The sequence below is a fragment of the Sciurus vulgaris genome (genome assembly GCF_902686455.1).
Source record: "Sciurus vulgaris genome assembly, chromosome: 15".
Lineage (NCBI taxonomy): Eukaryota > Metazoa > Chordata > Mammalia > Rodentia > Sciuridae > Sciurus > Sciurus vulgaris.
Window position 1 is genome coordinate 49,682,049 of NC_136476.1, and position 24,011 is coordinate 49,706,059.

The window sequence follows — 24,011 nt, forward strand, 5'->3', positions numbered from 1 at the left end:
TTAAGATACAGCCACATGTTGGACACTACACAGCCACAGAGTAAAGTTTACAGAGACTATGATAACATGAGAAAGTACTTATGTTTTAATATTATGTGTAGAAACTTATGATTAATTGAATAGGTTCTGTGATTATGATTCTACACATAAACACTACATTTTTTTCTTTTTCTATTATTGCCTTTTGATCATACATAATATTTGGGTTCATTTTAACAAAATCATACAAGAATGGAATTTGATTTACTCCATTTCACTCCCTGATGCTCCCCTTTCCCCTTCCCTCCTCCCTCTCCCTATTCTCCTTCCTCTACTCTACTGAACTTCCTTTCACTTATTATTTTTCATTGGTGTTTCATAATACATAAAGGTGGAATTCAATATATTTATACATGCATAAATCATAATTTTGTTAAATTCATTCTGCATTTCCTCTCCTTTCCCATCTCTCCTTCCTCTCTCTAGGTCTTCTACTCCACTGATCTTCCTATATCTTTATGATATCCAATTACCCCCCTCACCCCTTTTCCTTTAGTTTTCTCTAACATAAGAGAAAATATTCAACCCTTGCTTTTCAGAGTCTGGGTTACTTCACTTAGCATGATATTCTCTCCTACCATACGTTACCAGCAAATGCCATAATTTCATTCTTTTTTATGGCTGAGTAAAACTCCATTGTGTATATTTGCCACAATTTGTTAATCCATTGATTTAGCTATTGATGGGCATCTGGGCTGGTTCCATAATTTGGTTACTGTGAATTGTGCTGCTATAAATGTTGGAGTAGCTATAAGGTTAGTATGTTGATTTTAGTTCTTCTGGATAAATACCAACTAGTAGGATAGCTGGGTCATATGGTGATTCCATTCATAGTTTTTTAAGGAATCTCCATATTGCCTTCCAAGTGGTTTACTAGCTTGCAATCCCACCAACAAAGTACATCCTCACCAGTCTTGATTACTTTTTATATTCTTGATGGTTGCCATTCTTACTGGAGTAAAATGAAATCTTAGTGTAGTTTTGATTTGCATTTCTCTGATTGCTAAAGATGTTGGATATTTTTTCACATATTTGTTGGCTGTTTATGTTTCTTCTTGGCTGTTTAGTTCTTTTCCCCATTTATTGACTGGGTTTTTTATTTTTCATTTATTTATTTTTCTGGTGTTAGGCTCTTAAAGTTCTTTATATATTCTGGATATTAATGTCCTCTCAGAAAGAGTAGCTGGCAAAGATTTTCTTCCACTCTCTAGTCTCTCTTCATGCTCTTAATAGTTTTCTTTGCTATACAGATTTTTAATTCACTGCCATCCCACTTATTAATTGCTTGTGTCATTTCTTGAGCTTTAAGGGTCTAGTTAAGGAAGCTGGTAGTCACCAATATGATGGAGTGTTGACCTTGTGTTTTCTTCCAGCAATTCCAAGCTTCTGGTCTAATTCCTAAGACTTGGATCTACGTTGATTTGCTTCTTTCAAAGGTTAGAGAGTTTCATTCTTCTACATACATATATTCATTTTTCCCAATACCATTTGGTAAAAATGCTATCTTTCTTCCAACATATCAGTTGGCTGTAAGTATGAGGGTTTGTCTCTGTGTCTTCTATTCTATTCCATTGGTCTTCTTGTCTAGTTTGATGCTATAAACAGTACATCTCTTAAAATAATAGGCTAACATAGTTAGTTATTTTCTTTGAATCAGGCCTCAGAATATTTTTCTTTAATTGTATTATGTCTTTTAGTATGTTTATACTGTATGAATTATTGATTATAATCTATAATGGAGAATGATTCTGTAGGAATTCAGTAACTACTGATTACTAGAGTTTCAAATGCAGCTCTGTTGGTGTGAAAAAATAATTCTACTCAAAAAATAACAACAAGGGGCTGGGGAGATAGCTCAGTCGGTAGAGTGCTTGCTTTGTAAGCACAAGGCCCTGGGTTCGATCCCCAGCACCCAAAAAAATAAAATAAAATAAAATAACAACAAGAAGAAAAATAAACCTCAATTTGCAAAAAATAATTTGGACATTTTGGATCATAAAAATTGACTTAAACATTCATGATTCATCTGAAAGTTGTTTCATATGGTACATACAAAATATTAAATTCTTTTTTCTAGAGTTCATTCTTATTCTTAATCTCATGAAGATTTTATGTATGATTTACAGAGCAAGAGCCATGTTTTATTTGTAAATGAAATCAAATACTAGAAAGGAAAATAACATCACCACATGAAAATCTACAAAGATCACTGTTCAATCCTAATTTAATGTAGGTGATCGCTTTTAGTTATATTCTCTAAGAATTATCATAATTCAATCAATTAATTATGCCTATGGTCCAGTTGATCAAATAGATTTAACAGATGAATCTGATTAGGGTTAACTGAACTATGCTAGGCTTTCTTCTGAAAAACTACATTTAAAAAGTAATATAAAGATCTCATGTAAGAAATTGGATCTTTACTTCCATTAAGTTGATGTGGGGGTGGGGATAGGTCTGGCAGATGAATTTAACAACAAATAGTTAAGATGTCCCCTGGAATTAGCACCATTCCATATCAGTAAGGCAAAATATAAAACATTAAGTACAAGACTACCAAAAGCAAAAACTTATCACTATATAGAAAAGACAGTGCACTCTTGACTTACAATTCAGAAATTAAATATTAACTCTTGACTTACAATTCAGAAATGAATTATTAACACTAACATGAGGTCATGTTGCATTAAAGAAGACAGGGAGGAATCACAGGAAATTAATAATTTTAGTCTTTAACACTGATTTTTCTTCAATGACTAAGTAGTTCAGGAGGAAAATGTGTTCCTTTGAGGCTTTCTTTTGGACTAACTTTCCAAAGATGGACCGTATCCTTGTTAGTTATTTTACCAGACTTCTGAGAACAGTGTAATGGAAGCTATTTGCACTTATATACAGTCAATGACTCAATCTGGACTCTGCCACTTACAACCAGTATAAGAGACCTTAGGCAAGTCCCATAAACAACCTGAACCTCTGCTTCCTGTCTGTAAAACAGTTACAAGGCTCTATCCCTCATGGGGTTGCTGTGATAATTGAATGCTAGGTAGAACATTCTTAGAATAATATCTGACTACTAGATAACATTTGTATTATTTTTTGCATTGTTACAAATTACCACCCAATGACTTAATATAACATTCATTAGTTTACAGCTCTGTAAGGTGAGAAGTCTAGGAGGGCTTAACTGGGTTCCCTGCTGAGGGTCTTACAGGACTAAAAGTGCTGACTAGCTACATTTTCATCTGGAACTTAGAATCCTTTTTCAAGGTTCATTCCTATAATTGGCAGGAGTTATTTTCTTCAATCATCTCAGTTATCTTCCTGGTTGTTGGTTAAAGATTACTCATAGCTCCTAAAAGTTCTTGTACCAGATCTACTCTTCATGTGCTTTCACTTCTTCAATCATCCAGGAAGAAGAAATTCTATGAAATGGTTCATGTGAGATTAGACTCAACCCTATAATCTGCCTTTCATTAGCTCAAAGTCAACACATTAATATTTCTGCAAAATCCCTTTTGCTCTGTAAGGTAACATCATAACAGTTTTGATTTCTCATCATATTCACAGTCCCAGGAATTAAGTTCGAAAGCCTTCGTGGAGTATTCTAGAACTGTTCCTCTGTAGATACTAGTTTGTTTTCCAAGAGTAATGGAACCTTGTGGTGGTTTTCCACAGACACATTTCAACTTAATATTTATTCATGAATCTCTCCACTGTCCACACCATTCCTGTAAGATCTAGTTATTCAGATCTGCTTTCCCAAAAGACCAGGCTGTAGGACTATCTGATGGATCTACTAAAACAATAAGGGACACTGACAGAATCACAGGAGAATTCTGAAAAATCCACAGAATACATGTCACCTTAATGAAATACACTAGAAAGTACTCATGAGTGGGGATCTGATGATCAGATGAGTATGGTTTGGTGAGTAAAAAGTGCAATGCACTGAAGATGAGGATCAAAGCAATAAAGATGCTCCCTACAAACTGTATCCTCACTTCTATTTATAGATAAAATTCTTGCTTAAGTAATAACTGCTTTACAACTGGTTAAAGTATTAATTAAAATGTCAGAAATAGGACAAAGTAGAATCAAATAGGATCATGAGCTCTGGCCCTTACTCTTGAACTAATTCAGGAGATTGAAAGTGAAAATGCCCTTATATAAATATGTGAAGTCAACAAAGGGGTTAAGAGACTGTGTTAGCATGTGTTTTGTTGTGATAAAAATAACTAACAAGAACAACTCAGAGGAGGAAAGGTTTATTTTGGCTCACAGTTTCAGAGATTTAGTCCATGGTGGGCTGCTTCCACTGCTTTGGGTCCAAGGTGAGGCAGAACATCATGGTGAGAGGGCATGGTGGAGAAGCACTGCGTGGTCAGGAAGCCAGGGGTTGTGGGGAGGGGAAAGGGCCACAGGGAAGATGAATTCTTCCGGGGCAATACCCCAGTGACAACTCCTCCAACTATATCCCACCTGACTCCAGTGACCACCCAGTCCATTTAAATGAGGTAGGACTGATTAGGGCACAGCTCTCATAATGCAGGTATTTCACCTCTGAACATTTCTGCATTAACACAGGAACTTTTGGGGTACACTTTATTTCCAAACCATAACAGAGCTCCTCATCAGACTCTGACCAAGGAGCCCTAAGAGGAGAAGGTCAGAAACACTGGTAGCCATCTTTCCTAACACATGGAAGAACCATGCTTTACATGTGCCTTCTCTATTAATGCTGTTCATCTTCAAAATAAGTTTGAGATTTTAAAATTCAGAAAGCAGAAGTTTAAATAGGCAGTTATCTAAGTTCTCAGTGTTTAGGTAAGGCAGAAAAGGTGGTGTTCAAACCCATACTTGTCATATTTGCAAATTGCCATAGGCAAATGGGGAGCCAGAGCTCCAACCATGGGTTCTCCTGTCCCGACAAACAAAAGAATTTTAATTGTTTCTGATTAAAGAACATTTAGAATCAGACATGAAAAGCCAAGGAAGAGAATTTTATTAAAAATAAAAATAAAACTCAAGAAAAGAACACTCTCTAGACAGAGTGGGTCATCTCTGAACAGAGAAGGACAATGGAAACTTAATATTACTTCCAAATTTTTTATCCATTAATGTTTGCTATAACTTGGTTCTACCGTCTTCAGTCTATCAGTTCAATATTTAACTCCTTCTTCACATTCAGTGGGGGAGTTTTTGACCTTGGTAAGTCCTTTCTGGAACTGTCATGACTACCATCCCTCAGTGGGTGCTTTATCTACAAGTCAACCCTATTTTAATGCAGGTGTTGGGGTGTTAGTGTCAATGACCTGGCAAACTGTTTTCACCTGTGCTAGGAGAGATCATTTCCCTTCAGATACATATTGTGAAATAGATGGCCACAAATCCTAATAGAACAATGATCCCAGTGGACTCTGCCATGAATTAGCCCCATCGATCTTTCTTTCTTGACATATTTCTTAATTGGCTCCCTTTTTTTCCACAGGGTTAGTATACCTGATGTTTTTCTCTGCAAGTTAATTATTCATTAGTCTTAAAGGCAATTTAAAGAAAACCAATGACCCTGCTGGGTTATTGGTTTGCATTCCACTTCTCATTACTCACTACTACCTAAAAAAAATCTCTTAGAAAATATTAACATTGGTCCCATGACCTCTCTTGAATGAAAGCTTATTACTCTATGTATTTATTTACTAAGCACAAATAAACATATGTATATATGCATATTATACCTTCCCTAATCTTGATGGGTTAAAACAGATGAGTTTGTTTACTCCATGTCTAGGATCTCTATAGCAACTTGAGAATTATTACATGATTGTCATGAAACTTAATCAACTTTAACGCGACATAATTGGTTGAATTTTTGACTTGAGATCCATTGTTATTCATCCAGTGGCACTCCAAGTCAGTTTGTTTCACTTTTTACTTGCAAGCCCAAAGTCTGTGAACAACTTGAAAGAATTGTTAGAGAACTTAATGCTTCATATCTTGATATCAGTTATGGACTGGAATTGAGTAAAAATCTCCAACTATGAAGTTACCAAGGCTGAGTAAGGTACAACAAGATAACAATGATGTTTAAGAATTCTAATTCCATTAAAACCACAATGGAGAATGAGTCCTTCTCTCTCCCCCCCCCTCTCTCTATGTATATGTACACACATGCAAGCACACACACACACACACACACATACATACATACATACATATACACTATACAAGTGTGTATGAAAAATAAAAGATCTGTGAGATGGCTATTTAATCCAATGTTGTAGCTCGACAATAGTGTGTAGGGGATACTTATTATTTATTGAGTGCATGAAGAACAATGGGTACTAATACTAAGGAATCCTCCAGTTACAGATGCAAAATAATCTAAAAATTTAAATTTTCCTCTGATTCCAAAGTTGTTAACCCTGCCTTGTAGTTTTGTGTGTAAATATTGAATAATCACTTCCTCAAGTTAAGAAAAGGTTTGTTCACCTTACTTTACTCTTCATATATTATGGCTAGGGAGAACTATGAACACACTTTATGTATACCACTAGCAATTTATTTAACTTCCTCACCAATACTGAAGGTTACATATTCTTTGTTTTGCCCACAAACATAGCTCAGCAGAACCTAAATATCAAGAATACTGCTTTGTAATATTTTTATACAAATGCTTACAAAGAATCTACTACCCAAAATTCTAACACAGAGAATAAGTTGGGTTTTGTGTGAGCTAGGCCTGAAGCATCCTCTTTTTCCATAGTTATGGTCATTTTTCTTTCTCTTTTTCTGTGGAGAGTTTTGGTAGATTATAGCTTGTAAGGAACTGATATTTTCATCTAAGTTGTAAAATTTATGTGCATACCCTTGTTGGTAGTATTTCCTTCTTATCCTTTTAATGTCTGTGTGGTATATGGTGATATCAACCACATCATCTCTCATATTAGTAATTTGTTTATCTTTTTTGCTGTGAATTTTACTAGACATTTTTTAATATGACTGCTCTTTTCATAGAGTAGATTTTTCTGTTCACTGAATTTTTTCTATTTTTCTCTGTGTCCAGTTTTATTAATCAGCTCTTATTTCCTTTCTTCTGCTTGATTTGGGTCTATTTTGTTGTTGTTGCTATTGTTTTCTAATTCTTTAGGTGGAAGATTAGACTATGGATATGAGAACTTTCTTTTCTAATATGAGTGAACAAAGCAACATATATTTCACTCAAAGCACTTCTGTAGCCACATTCTGCGAATATTGGCATGTTGCATTTTCATTTTTGTTTAACTCAAACTATTTTCTTGTATCCCTTGAGATCGCCTCTTTGACTCATGAAATAATTAGAAATATATTGTTTAAATTTCCCATTGTTTGGATTTTTTTTTCTGTTTTTAATTTCTAGTTCAATTCCATTATTATCACAACGCATTCTTTGTAAGATTTGAATGCTTTTAAAAATATTAATTAAGGTTTGTTTTGTGACCCAGAATATGGTCCATCTTATTAGCTGACTATTTCAAATGCATTTGAAAATTGTGCTTTAATTAGATCCAGTGAACTGATCACGATAGTTCTATATTGTTGCTGATTTTCTGCCAATTTCATCTGTTTCTGGGATAGGAATGTTGACATAATAACACTATAACTATGAACTCATCTTTCTCTTTTATTTCTGTTAACTTTTGCTTCACACAGTTTGTAACTCTCTTGTTATGTTTGTACATATTTAAAATCACTAATTTTTTGGTGAATTAAATCTTTTATTATTATGCAATTTCTTTCTTTTTCCTTGATAATTTTATTTCATTTGTAGTCTGATTTTTCAAATATTATTGTAGCCTCTTCTGCTTTACTTTCATTAGTGGTTGCATGATGTATTCTTTTTCACCTTTTAATTTACTCGAAAATTACATTTGAAATCAGTTTCTAGTCGGTTAATGTTTTACTTTTAGTCATTTCTGACAATATTTATCCTTTATGTGATTAGACATCTTGTATTTAATATGATTATTGACAGGCTTTAAGAGACCTACCATTTTATTATTTCTTATCTGATTTTTCTCCTTTGGCTTAAATTCCTATATATCCCTTTAGTAAGTGTTCCTCGATTATTTAAAGATTCCTATAAAATAGTACTCCTCTTCATTTCCTCTTATATCTTTTAATTATATTTCAGTTTATTTTTAGTAATTTTTCTTAGATATTACACTTCATGGGCCATTTAAAATTAATATTTTTCTATTTTAAATTGAATGAAGAAAAATTCTTACCATAAAGGTGTTTTAACTTTCTCTCTGTTATCATGTGTATTACATCTCACATACAGTAAAAAAAATCTACCCAGAAAGCAAGATAAATGGAAATATAATCTATAATCCATAAAAAAGCATGAAACCCTATCATTCAAAACAACATGGATGGAACTGGAGAACATTATGTTAAGTGAAATAAGCCAGAACAGAAAGATAATACAACACTCATAGGTAGAAGCTACAACAGTTTATCTAGAAGTTGAGAGGATGGAGAGAGTGGGAGGCAGGTTGGGAAGAGGTTGATCAACGAGTACTAAGCTATAGTTACATTGGAACAAGAATCTCTGATGTGCCATTACACAGCAGGGTCACTACAGATAATGGCAATATACTATATATTTTTTAAAGAAAGCTAGAAGAATTTTGAATGCTTTTGCATACAGAAATGACAAATATTTGAAGAAAGAGATGTATTTACCATGATTTGAACAGTATATAGTATATCCCATATCAAAACGTCATATGGTACCTCCATTTATCCATACAATTTTTATGTCTCAGGTTTTTTTTAAAAAAGGAAAGGAAATAATACAATAAACAGAAAAAAAGTCTATGTCCAGACATATCATAGTCTAACTACTGAAAAAAAAAAAAAAAATACCATTCACACCCCCAAAAGAAATTCATGGAAAGAGTCAGAGCAAAACACCACACATGAGGTAGGAAATGACCGTGAACTTATTAGACTCCATGGAAGCCAGGAAGTAACGGGACAACTTTTCATACAATTTAAGGAATGATCAACCCAGAATTCTACATGGAACACAATATCCCTTAGTAATGAAAGTGAAAATAAAGACATTCTCAGGTGAAAACTAATTCATCAATGGCATATTTTTTTAAAACAAATACGGAAGAAAGCTGTTAGTATATGAAGGAAATTATATCAGAGAGAAAATCCGAACTTCAGAAATGCAGGAAGAGCAACAAAAGTGCTCAATATAATACTAAATATATTTTTCCTCTTAGTTCTTTAAAATATATAATTGAAAGAAGGTAATTATTCTTGAAAGAATATCATCATTCTTAAAATAATTTAATTATTTTTAGATATGTTGAGGTATAAGTCAAAAATAAAAGTTTCATACATTGACAGTGTGTAACATTTTGATATACATATACACTGTGAAATGATTAACATATTGTTAATTAACATATCCATAACATGAGGTAATTACCTTTGTTTTTCTGTAGTAAGAACATTTAAGATCTACTTACTCTCTTGACAAATTTAAAATATACAACAACAAAATATTACTAGTCACAGTAAGCATGTGGTACTTAAGATCTCCAAACATACCAATCCTGTGTAACTGAAACTTCCTGCTTTGGTCAACATCTCCTGCTCTCTTCTATATATTTTAGATGTTTTTAGATTCCACATATAACTAATAAGTGAGTCCACACCTAAGATCTTATCAGTGATTTTCCTGTGCCTGTCTTACTTGATTTAGCATAATGTCCCCCAGGTTTGTCCATATGGTTACAAATGATAGAATTTCCTTCAAGGTCAAAAATTATTTCATTGCGTATGTGTGTATAAATATATATAGTACCACATTTTCTTTATCTAATCATTTGTAAATGGACACTTAAGTTGGTTCCATATTTTAGTTATTATATAAATAATGCTGCAATAAACATGGAATTACAGATACCTCTTTAAGCTCCTTCTTTCATTTCCTTTGAATATATTCATAAAGAAGAAAGCTGGATCATATGGTAGGTCTATATTTAATTTTTTGTGGAACCTTCATACAGTTTACCAAATGGTTATACCAACTTACATTCCCACCAACACTGTACCACTCTTGTTGTCTTTGTTTTTTTATAATAGCCATTGAAAATTGAGAAAGCCAATATCTAATTATGGTATTTGCTTGCATTTTCCTGATGCTGTTAAGCAAATTGTACTTCTCTTTAAAACATGTCTATATAGGCCCTTTGCCAAATTTTTAATACAGTCATTTATTTCTTGCTATTGAGTTGCTTGGAGATTTTATCTATTTTGGATATTAACTCCTTGCAAATTCAAGAATTTTCTTCTTTTTAAGCCTTAACAATATTCTCAGATACATGGTTTAAAATATTTTCTTCCATTTTGTAGGTTTTCTGTTCCCTCTATTCATTGTTTCCTTTGCTGTCTACAGCTTTTTGATTTGCTCAATTCCCATTTGATAACTTCTGCTTTTGTGGCCTCTGATTTTTGGTTATTTAAAAAAAAAAAAAAAAAAAAATTGTTGTCCAAAAAAGTATCAAGAAGACTTTCCCTGTATCTTCTTCCAGTAGTTTCACAGTTTCAGGTCTTATATTAGGAAGTCTTCAACCTATCTTGTGTTGATATTTGACTACAGTGTAAGATAAGGTTCCAGTTTTATTCTTCTTCATTTGTAGCTCCAGTTTTCCAAGCACCACTTACTAAGGACTCTTCCTTCCCTATTGTGTTTTTGGCAACTTTGTTGAAAACCAGTTGGCCACAAACGTGAATTTCTTTCTGGGATCTATGAGTCTGTTCCATTCCTCAATGTGTCTGTTTTTATGCCAGCACATTACGGGTTTGATTACTAAAGCTTTGCAATATATTTTGAAAAAGGGAGCATAATGCCTCCAGCTTTTTTCTTTTTACAGAAGATTGCCTGGGTAGGTTACTTGGCATCTTTTGTGGTTCCACATAAATTTTGGATCATTTTTCCCATTTATGTGTAAAATGCCATTAAAACTTTGATAGAGGTTGCATTGAATTTGTAAGTTGCTTTAGGTAATATGGACATATCAATATTAATGCTTCCAAATCTGTGAATGTAGGATGACAATCCATTTGTATTTTCTTCCATTTCTTTCAGAAGTGTTTTCTAGCTTTCAGTGCACAGATCTTTCACCTTCTTAGTTAAAATTACATCTAAATATTTTATTGTTGTTATTGCTATTGTAAATAAATTATTTTATTAATTTCTATTTTAAAAAGTTATTTATTAGTATATATAAATACTACTGGATTTTTCTATGTTTGGTTTTGGATCCTAAATTTTCAGTTCTAACCATTTTGGACAGAATCCTTAGGGTTTTTATGAAATAGGATATCATTTCTTCCACAAAAAAATTCACCTTCCTCCTTTCCTATTAAGATGTCTATTATTTCTTTCACTTCCTGATTTTTTTCAGCTATGATTTCCATTTTTGTTTTCACAGGACTTCCATCATTATTATCAAATCACCCAAGAACAACTTAGAAGAGGAAAAGTTTATTTGGAACTCAGTTTCAAAGTTCTCAGTTCATAGATGACCAACTCCACTGCTCCAATCCCACGGTGAGGCAGCACATCATGGATAAAGGTCCAGCAAAGAAAAGCTGCTCAGCTCATGGTGGTCAGGAAGGGGTGGGAGTATCAGAAACCAAAGGAAAAATCATCTTTCTAGGGCACACCCCATCTGCCTATAGTTATCAGCCAGTCAGTCCATTCAAACCAGGGCGGACTGATTAGGTTACATGTCTCATAATTTAATTATTTTACCTCTCAATATTTCTGCATTAACAGAAACTTTATATTCAAACCATAACAATTACTATATTGTACAGAAGTGGTAAGAGTGAATATCTTTGTCTCATTCTTTATCTGAGAAAAAAAGTTTTCAACTTTTTACCATTGAGTATGATCTGTCCCTTACTGTGTTGAGGAACATTCCTTCTATACCAAATCTATTTCAAGTTTATCATGAAAGTATGGTTTGTCAAGTGCTTTTTCTGCATCTATTAGAAAGATTATATAATTTTTATCATTCATTCTGTTAATATGATATATAGAATTTACTGATCTGTGTATGTTGAACCATTCTTGCCTCCCTGGAATAATTCCTACTTGAAGATGGTAATTTTTTATGTGTGGTTGAAATTTTTTTGTGTTGTTGAAATTTTTTGAGGATTTCTGTATCTATATTCATTGGGGGTATTGTTTTGAAATTTTATTTTCTTGTAGTGTCTTTGGTTTGGGTATCAGTGTAATGATGGTCTAATAAGTTTGGAAGTATCCCTTCTTAAAATTTTAAAAAGAGTTCGAGGATTGGTATTCATTCTTTTAAAAACCTCTGGTGGTATTTAGCTGTAAAGTCATCCAACCCTGAACTTTTATATAATGGAAGACTTTATTACTGATTCACTCTCCTTACTAATCTATATTTTCATGTATTTATATATTTTTTTCTGGACCCCCCTTCTTGTCTTTTTCATCGCCAATTCTGTTGAGATGAAAATGAGACCCTTCAACATTTTATAATATCCTAGGGAGAGATGTTGCTCTATTTTTTAAAAAACTTTACAGTTGTAAAGTTGGATAATTTTTATTGATGTAGTTTGTTCAAGTTCACTGATTCTTCCCTTGTCATCTTCAGTTATTTAGTCTACCAAGTATTTTTTAAATGTTGATTACTGTGTTTTTCATTTCTAAAGTTTTACTCTATTTTTATTTTCCCCCTGTGAAGTGGTCTATCTTTACATTTGTTTCAAAAGTACTGGCTCTGAACTCTTGGGCTGTGCTTATCGTGGATAATTCAAAAGTTTTTGTTTCAGAATTCCAACATTTGAGTTATCTTGGGATTACTGATCTTTTTAAATGTTTTCATTAGTACATTACAGTTATAGTGAATATTTGGGCTTCAGTTAGACACAATCATACATGCATGGGCTATAATTTGTTCCATGTCAGTCCTCAGGACTTGACTTCCCATCTTTTGACTATCTTCTCCCTTGCAGATTGATGAGATTTTCTTCATTCTTCATGTAGCAAGTAATTGTGCAATATCTTCTGGATAATACAATCTTGGGTCTTGCTTAAATTTTACAGAGAATATTGATATTATTTGTTTTTAGTGAGAAATCAATTCAATTAACTTCAGGCCACCTACCAACTCACTTCCTGTGAACTGCGGTTACAGTGTCAGTTTAATTTTCACCTTGGCAGTACTGCTTGGACTGCTTTAAGTGGCCAATCTGAGGTATAGGCAGTGTTTGAACCTGTGTCCTATGATTGTTTTAGTCAGGTTTTTTTTTTTTTTTTTTTTTTTTTTTTTTTGACGCTGTGACCAAAAAACCTGACAAGAACAATTTAAGAGCAAGACAAGTTTATTCAGTCCTCACAGTTTCAGAGGTCTCTGGTGATAGATGGCCGACTTGATTGCTCTGGGCCCAAGATGAGGCAGGATATCATCTCCAAAGAGTGTGGAGAAGGAAAGCAGTTCAGGACATGGCTATCCGGAAGCAGAAAGCTCTGCTCACCAGGGACAAAATATATACCCCTGAAGTTCACCCCTGGTGACCTACCTCCTTCAGCCACACCCTACCAGCCTATAGTTACCACCCAGTTAATGTACTCAAATGAACGCCTAGGGTTGGAGTTCCCCAACAGGTCTTTTTCCATGAATAGTTCTAGGATTTGACCACATTTGCTTTGAAACTGGATGATGTAAAAGAAAATAGAAAATTACTACTAGATTGTTAGTATTTTCAGGTTTAGTTTTCTTACCTACTCTGCCTGCTATAATTTACTGTTCACAGTTATCAGATTGTGGCACTGTGCCCTACATTCAGGTTTTTATTTGCATTTTGTGGGAGGGAGGAAGAGAATGTGTTCTTACTCTATCTTATATGAACAAGAACACTACTATTCATTTTTAAAAAATTAGTTTGGCCCTTGTATTTCCATTTTCAAAGTGCTTTACTCTTCTCTGACTACTCCTTCCTCATAGCATCTGATTGCCCTTTTGTGTATGTAACAACATTTCAGTTAGAGGATTACAGTTTGAGGTTGTCCAGTATGACCTCCTTTGGTCTATTTGCGTTGATCCATTTCATTTCAAACGTTTTTCTCAAATGCCTGGTGGTTCCTTGATGTCCACTCTCATTTACTAAGCATACAAACTGGAAGTTTTATATAAGTGTAAATAATTTCATTACAGGGTGCCTAGTTAGAAAGCTGCCTGGTTCATTGCGGGTATCTCAAATGTAAACAAGTGAAACTCATTTAAAGTTTCCCTTCATTCCCCAGGTCTTCTTTTCAGGCCCAGAAGTACAGAGATGGTAAAATATGCTAGTCTTCTGGGAGCTGGGAGGGTGAAGGAGTTGAAGCTTTTACCATTCAGTGTGACAATATCATAAGGTTTGAAAATTAAACTAAAACTAAACTTTTGGTTAAATATGGCAATTTCCTAAAATTGTCATGCACTGTGGGGTAATTCTGGAATTTTTTATATTCCTCTGTCTTCAGACATTACCCTTTATTCCTTCCTTTTTGAAGTAGTTTTTCTATAATTTCTCCAGGTCAATTTGTCCAGAGAGTAAAAATGTCATCTTCTTGCCTAAGAGTGGATCATGGATAGAAAAGAAGTATTACCTGGACTTTAGAAGTGAGAAAGAGGATCAGGGGTTCTGTCTTCTTCCTATGGTATTTTCAACAATTCCCTATTTGATCCTTGCTCACTGAAGTACCTTATGCCTCCAAGTCCAGGCACAGGTCCAGGGGTGAATTTGCTCACTTGTGACTAGTATTACTGTCTGAAGTCACTTTAGGGCTGGGTCACCCCCCGCTCCCCATTAAACCTCTGCACACTCCCTCCTGCCCAAGCAAATGGTCTCTTATGTTGCTTTTTTCTTTTTATATTTGTCTATGTGAATTTAAACCCTTATTTTCTTTCCTATAATATCACTTAGTGTGAGTGTGTTCCTGGGAGAAGAGATAAACAAAATTTTTCAATATGCCATGTCTAACTAGAAGTTTAATGTACTGTCTGATTTAAATAAATTAGAAATAGCAGAGCTGATATAAGTCAGCGAAATGCCTTGATCCTTCGGATTAACATTTATCTTTCCAAAGTAAATAGTGCAATTAAGACAATAATGATTAAACAACCCTACCCCAGTTCTCTAAGGAGGTCTAGGGAGTGAACGAGTCATGGGGAGATGAGTCCCCACATCTAATACATTATTTGGGGTGACATGATCCTGTGAGGAAGTGGCTCTGTCTTAACTTGTGAAATATGAGACTGAATCCATGAAAGCAATGAACTATAGTTACAGAGAAGACTGCTAAAATTTGCATATTCTGTTTGAAAGGTACCTTTGTACTCAACCTCCCCCACTGGATGCCTCCTTGGATACAAGCCTTGGAAGTAACCCAACACAGGCAATTTATGGTCTAAAAGTGGTAATTTATGTCACAATTATCATCTTCTACCCTATCCCATAGGAAGAATGCCCAGACCGTGAGAGTCCTGGCCCAGAACCAAGGGTAGGATTACAAGTGAGAGGGACTGAAGAATAATACTCCAACAGTCACATTGTACAGGTGAATTAGGTAAGGTTGAAAGAGGGCATCCTTAATTCATTTGGTTATTTTTGGAGTCATCTGCAACAAAGCCTACAATAATGCATGCTACCTGAGAGATCTTGATGGTGATTTCTGGTTGACTTAAACACCCCTGCCCTGCTGTTCCATTAACATGTAAATAGAGCTTTTATGTAACTTGTTTCTGGTGACTTGAACAAAACATTTCACATTCAGTCACCAAATGGGACTACTTGAAAGCTGTTCTCTAAGACTGATGACAATGGAGGTCATGGGCTTCAGCAAGGGAATTAGCAAGACGGGTGATGACTGTCAGGTTTGCAGAACATTTACGTCTGAGATAAAACCTTGGTTTCTATTTTCAAGGATAACCAGGAGTAGGCAAAGGTAATGCAATTATTCTCAGAGGAAGTACACAGTGATAGAACAATGGGAACACTTAAAAGGTGCCCTTAACCATTTTCACATAAACGGAAGGCTGAAAAGCCTATGTTCATTCATTTATGATGTCATTATAAAATGCCTTGGAAATCAAGGTTCATGAACATAAATTGCTAGGGAAGTAATTGACATAATTAATGGAGGAGAAAATGTTCTTTAAAAAATGTTTTCACAGCCAGAGCTTGGATATAGCATTCTTTGAAGTGCATGAGTATTGGTGTTCAAATTTCACTTGGATATATTTTTCTATCTTATAGGTATAAATGAGTGTTAAACTGTGCCCATCTTGTTATTCTAGAACAATACTATACATGTGACATAAGAGGAGCCTGGGCATTTATAAACCTTGACCTTACTACTGCATATGCATCATATTCCAGAATTCCTTAATCTTGTCAACATATATTTCCAGATATAAATGACTCAATTTAAAATATTATGGCAAAATTATAAAATTGTTGATTTATTTTATTTTGCAAGTATCCATACCTTTTATCTAATTTTATAGTTTATGGTAACTAAAACAAAAATGACCGCAAAGAAGTACATCAAATGCTATGTATCATCTCTGTAGAGGCTTGATGTTATTTTTGAACAGTGATTATTAAAAATAATTTGCTATAATTGAAAATACAGTTTGTCTGAAATAATATTTACAGGCATGAGATCAAAAACTAATGCTTCCCCCTTTGTGAATAAACATACATTTAGAGCTAAACTGGCTTTGTAATATGTTTCTCAATTTTATATTTCAAAACACTGTAGTTGGAAAACATGTTAATGGCAGTATTTACCGTGCTAGGTTGTTACAACATCTCAATGGATTAGTTCATGCAAAAGCCTCCAAATATTGCCTGAGACATAATAATGTTCAATAAATTTCATTAGCAATATTATTAATAATATAATTTTTAGTTAGACTGATATAATTTTCAGTTAACTGTTAGAGTTATATGATTTTATGCCTCACTCCTGAATCTTCTCTGGCATTTGTTCAACTTTCCTATCTTTAGATTAACCTCTTACTAATCATTTTAAAAGTCTGGGGTTACATCTTCCATCCTGTTGAATGCTTCCTCTACCTTTACAAATGTCGTGAGTGCTTTGTAAATCCCAATATTCTCTACAACTGTCATCCAGTAACTGAGCCCCATAAATGAAAATTAAAAGTTACAGAAAATCACCAATTAAACATACCACAAGTATGTCAAGAGAGTAGACACATTTTTCCAAGGAAATGTGCATGGTGAACAGTACTTTAAAATGCAGTTTTTCCTTAACATTTCTTATTCATGTTCTCCACTAAATAAATGTTAGAAGCACATCTTGTTAATGTGGAATTCTCACACAGAAAAGTTTATAATAAATATCAGCTGGCACAAAAACTAATTCGAAAATATATTAGATGTTTATCCCCACAAAACCTACACAGAGAAGTAGAACAATTCATACTTCTCAGACTTAGGTTTTATATGTGTCACAAGTAGTGAGATCAGTGGAGACCAAATCCCTAAGACCAAGGGCAGATTGAATTTGGGATACAATAAAACCTGGGCATCACACTCTATTACTTCAGTTTCTTTTAGACATTAGGCCTGTTTTCACTGGCCTTCTTGTTTCAGTGGGAAACCTAAAAGTCTGCGTAGAGGATTTCATATCAAAGTATTACATTAAACCTGAAACACAACAGGATTTCACTTGACTGTCTAAGTTTACTTACATCTGTTGCTCCTTTATAAAATATTACAGAGTTCAGAGTTCTAAACAAGAAGTCATAAACCATGCAACCCTTTATAAGAAATGTTTACTTGGGGCTTCCTATGTTGAAATGTCATAAATACAGGGTCAACAGGCATTTGCAAATTTTAAAAACTTCTTTCAAGATGTTATAGGTTCAGGGATCTTGGGGGGAAAATGGAGTCTGTGAAGTATAAAGTGGTAACAAGTCAAAATGAAACGATATAAAGATCATTATCCAAAAATGGGGTTCTGGCAAGTTTAATGGGTGGTCAATATCTTGCCCAAGCAAGTTTCAAGTCCCTATAAGAGACAAGTTCTAAATCAGAAATGTAAGGAAAGTTCTTATTTACAAAGACTGAGTATGCATGGAAGAGACTATGCATACACAAGCTCTCCAGGCCTGATACAGGTATTGTATATAATTACAGGTATTGTCTATATAGCTGACATCATTTCTACATTACCCCAGATGAAGCTGAGCTCCTAATATATTGCAAGAATCAAGCTCACCCAGTTCCCCAGCTAGCCCACCACACATGAGAGTTAAGGTGTCTCTAATATATTCAGATGATCAGTGGAAGAGATAGGTATCAGGCTCTCAGAAGCAAAGACTGACAAAGCCTGAATATTTAAGAAGATGCCTCCATAGAAAATTCAGTTTGGTTCCATGGTCTTTAATCCAGAATAATCTCATCAAAATTTAGGTCTCCCCACCTCTTTTAGAATAACAGATTTCAATTAATCAACTTCTTTAAGTGACTGCACATTATCTTGTGCTGGGACAATAGACCTTAGAGAACTTGTCCCCAAATGGATCATGCTCCTTATACCAGCTTTACTGACTAGAAGGAGGTTAGGAATTATTCATCTAGAGTCAACAATATTTGTACTACACACTAACTCCTTCAGAACTTTTAACAACTAACTGTCAAAAAGTTAACTAAAAAATAAAAGATATGGCCACTTAAGTTTAAGATTGCTCTAGCATAGGTTCACCAAGTCGTCCTTTAATTTAGTTCTCTCTTTATAGATCTGCCTGCCTCTTTTTCAGGGAAAGCAAGTGATGCTGCCAAGTGCTCAACATTTATAGGTCCTAGATTTTTATACCCAGATTCTTATACCCTAGATTCTAAACCCTACCCCAGGAGTTAGGTTTCTTCCATGATGTTTCTTTAACAATCAATAGGGTGTGCTGACCAAATGTAAAGATTCAGAAATTATCGACACCTAAGTCCTCCTAAGTCACCCAAATTTTGGATGACAAAAATCTGAGTTCACTTAGTTTTAGCTATATCCTGGTAGCAACTCTTTATTTTAGGATTGCCTTCTATATTCCTGGGCCTGGCTTCCTGGGTCAATTCATGTTAACACATACACGCCTGACCCCAACTCCTACTGAAACTGACATTCTAACCAAAGACAGATTTACCGTTAGCCTAATGATCTTCAGCTTCCTAGTAGCTTCTCACTTACATGTTCCCTGCCAGAAATGGGAGTTTTCAAGTCTTCTATGTAGACAGGAAAAACTTGGGTAGAGTCAGGGAACATTTCTACCTAAGCATTTCTGGTAACATATTCAAAGAGATCTAAGAAGAAAAGACATGAATCTGTAAGGACCCAATCATTTGTTGTATTTCCATTTCTTATCTCAGTAAATAATCAAACTGGTACCTAATTTTGCATCCTTTTTCTTAAAGAAAATCTAATAGTTTAAGCTTCAGGTCTCATAAAACCTGGATCCACTCCTGCTTTTGCACTGCCTGTTAATTCTGTAGCCTGCAATGTTCTTGCCTTCTTAACCCAACCAGTAGGGGAATGGTAGGAAGATACCTATCTTAACTCAGCTCACACCTGGGGATGCATTAGCTGTGCAAGAACTCCTACTAGTTGTCTACACTTGACCTCTGATCCTTTTGTCTGGGGCATCCTGCTGCCTCTTCTGCTCCTTAATTGGCTCAACAGTAAGTTAACATTATCTTTTTGCTCACTTTCCTTTTTCTTCTGATTCTTGTCCTAGCTTCCTGGCCTGCTCAGATTTTTATTTCCTCCCCCACAGGACACTCTTCTATGAGAAATGTTACAAGGGAACTTTGGTGGCTCTCTTAATCTGTAAAACAATTAATTGGAAGTTCATGGAGCACTCCCTATAGAAATACCTTTCCAAATAAGAAGCTAGTTAGTTTTCCTGCCTCAACAATTTCCTTATCTTTGGAACACAATCTACTTAAATATGCAGAGACAGTCTCCCCTCTGTGCTCTAGTTCATTTTAAAAACTGAATCCTCTGACTGAATTCTTCCATAAAAAGACAAAAGCTGTAAAATTAGGTTAAAAAACAAAACTAAGCAATGTGCTATTTGCAAGAAACTTGCTTCAGACCAAGCAATAAAGAACAGTTGAAAATAAAGGAATAAGCCAAGCAATCCAGGCAAGTGCACACATTATGAAAGGCAAGAATGCTAATACTTCATCAGAAAAGCTTAGATAATAGATTAGGTAAGATTAAAAGTTGTAAGCAGGGTTAAGAGGAACATTTTAAAATTACAATAAACACAGTTCATATTGAAGGAATTATCAAGATAGTAACACCTTGTATGTAACATGTTTTATATATGTGGAAAACATTGCAAAAGTAAGAAAAAATTGATAAAAATCAAATTATAGTATAAATTTAATAAAAATTATTGAGGCTTAATGATCAAAAACCAAGGAAGGAAACTGAAAAAACTGAATACCAGTGAATAAATCTCCAAAAGTGTATGTGTATGTGTTAGTGTGTGTGTGTGTGTGTGTCTATACCAACATAGTGTGTGCACACACATGCGCACATACAATACCAATTTTGTATCAATATATATAAAAGCATATTATGTATTTGATTTAAAAGGTTTACATTTAAGAGGTAGAGATTTTCTAGATCATATTCACTGACAACAATCACATTCTTTAAAACTATAGTATAAATATACTACCAGACAGATTAAAATCCTTCAATAACCATGGATCACAGCAAATTAAAAAATATATAGACACCAATACTGTTAAAGTAAAGCTCAAAGTGGATCGGGGGAAGGAACAGGGAAGGGGAAGGTACTGGGAAATAAAATGTGCATATATGAATATGTCAGAATAAGTCCCATTATTATGTATAATTATAATGCACCAATAAAATAATAACTAAAACGATATGCTCAGAGGAAATGTATTGCATTAAATATTTTTAAAAACTCCAAAATATATAAATTAGTGTTCATTTGAAAAAATTCAAATAAAAATAAAATAAACCAAAAGAAACCTAGAAGAGAGACTAGATAATGATAAACATGAAGTTAATGGAAAGGAAAACAAAAGCATAATAGAAATAATAAACTTTAAGCACTTTAAAAAGAGTTTGAAAACAAAATAGAAAAGTTACTGTGGGCCTGATTAAGAAAAAAGAAAGGTCAAAAATATACAAGATTAGGAATAAGAAAGGAAACTGAACTATATATGTAAAAAACAGTTAAGGTAATAGTAACAAATACAAGGTGAAATATTACAAGTTTTAAAATACATAAAAATTATTTTATTTGCTAAAAATTACCTAAAAAGAAATATTTAAAACTATGAGAAATGAGATTTTAAGCTCTAACCTTTAAATGTACCAATACCAAATGAATTCACAGGTACAAAACAGATAATTTTCTATTTATTAATCCAGGACAGAGAGAATAAAAGACTCTTGACTGTATTCATGAAGTCAGCTTAATTTTAATGCCAGAACCTAGTTTAAAAAAAAAAAAAAAAACTTATTCTTTAAAAAAGTTACAAAACTAAAAAAAAAAAAAATTAAGAAGTAAATCTGTAGTCATATCAAAGGCGAAAAATGTAGAATTTATTCAAGAAGTACAAAGATAATTCATTATCAAAAAATGAAGCAAATAAAAACATTAAATGATAAAAAGCTTATGATTATAGCCATAAATGCTATCATTCTATCAAATTAATAGGCATTTGCCATAAAGGCTTTTAGGAAAATAGTTCCACAAGTGATTTAAGTACAGTATAAGTCATTTTCACCACAAAAGGTAAAACACTAAAATTATATGTAACAAATCTGGAGCTGGTCAAGGGTACATTCCAAAACGTCACTGCATTCTTTTTCATGTACCTCAGTTCAATATGAAGCTTTAACATATAGCAGAGGAAGAGCTTATAAATGTGTTTTTATCTCATCTCTATTAAAGATGACACTTTTTCACCAAAATTGTAGAATCTGTTCGACTTTATGTACATGAAACAATTTCTAGGAGCTTTGATGTGCATTCACAGTTGATTATTTTGGTGGGAGAGGGTCGTTGAAGCCCTGAGAATGCTCATTTTCCTTCCTGGCTATTTTAAGTATTTCTTCTACCCATTTCTGTTGTATCTTCAAAGACCAACTGATTCAGAGCTAGGAATTCCAACAACTCATTTTTATAACTGTGATCTTATGGACCAACACTGTGGAACCCTCTGGACAAGACAGTGGCCAGCTGGTTGAATGACACTGTGCAAGGCTTAACTTAAGCATAATCACAGGTTTAGGTCTGGCAAAGGCCATGACCTATGGGATATTTCCATGGGATATTTGCTCAATTCCCTGGGAATAATGTTTTAGTCCATAGTAGTCAAGTGTAACCCCTCCAGTTCAAGACAATACTCCTGTAAAGAAAAATGCAAAATATCTTAACTTTGTAAAATATCAATCACAAAGAATTTATTATGCAGGTAAGCATAATTAAAAACAAACTGCAAATGACTTAGTGTCAGGTCCCCTATCATAGTTTGAAATTTTCTTGGTTTTGATAATCTGTAATAACTCTAAATTCACTTTAGATATTGAGAGCTTATAGATAATATTCCCAAGGGGAATCTTCTGACCACAAAACATGTTCTGTAAACACCACTTTCTAATCACTTTTTACTCCAGCAGTTTCTTCTTGCTGCCTGTCTCCTCTCTCAGGGTTCGGGGCCAGCTCCTCTGCTTTCTGATTTCATTCTCCTTCTTTCTATTTTGCACCAAGGTAATTAGACATTACCTGACTATATTCAAAAGTTAACCAAAACGAGTTTTTTTCTTAGGCAGAAATACGGACTCCCGATTCCATGTACACTTCTGTTGGTGTGGGGAGGACAGCCTGGCTCCTAAGGACATGTCCCGTTAAACAGCTTGATGACTACGCCCTGTGCTCCTTCTGCCTGCTGCTGAGGTGGCAAAGCTCTCTCTCCTGCTCCTGACTCGGTGGTGTCTACCACAAGGAGCACTGCATGATATCACTGGGAATAAGCATGTACACTCAACTGTAATCACCTTCTCTATCACTTACCCCAAAGATGGTTGAGATATCCACATCAGAAGATATTCCTCTGTAACCTCAGCCATATGATAGATTTGGAGACATAAAACAGAAGCAAAATATGGAAGAAATTTGTCAGAGCAATTCCTAAAATGCACCTCATCCTTTTATAGTAAAGGAGAAACTCCAAGTGCTGCCATACGGATTCACAAAAGAACACCCCAACAGGAGGGAGACTTCTAGGAGGAAGGACAGAGCTTCCTTTCTTCACAATTCCAATCACCAAATGTGCCAAGCTGACTCACTGTGTACTTCATCCCAAACGAGTGCAAATTTAAAAAGGACAGCTATATCACATGGAAGGACTATTTAAAGTGGTAAGTTTTAACCCATCTACAGTCTAAATCAATAATCTAGGACCATTTGGAAAGTAGTCTATAAAAATTAAAGAAAGTCACAGGATAGCCTCTGGCTGCTGTTCCTTTAGGGAACTGATCCACCATACAGTGTTGTCAAAAGGGCCAGTCACATAAGTGGCAGGATCTAATACAAAATGAAAATTGAGGGCCCCAATCAGGGCAAGGCATAGTCAATGTCTTCTTTCTACAAGCCTGCTACTCACGTCCACAACCAATGGGCAGCTCTCAATGGATTTAATGTTCAGCAAAGAGACATTCTGGTGCTTGAATCAGGGCACATGAGAGGTTCCTGAGAAGCCAGCTAAAAATTACACCATTGCACTAGATGCCGCCATTGTTCTCTGCCCAGGACACAACAGGATAATCTCAACTCCAATCCTCCCCACATCCTTACCTAGACCTGCACAGAGGGTGA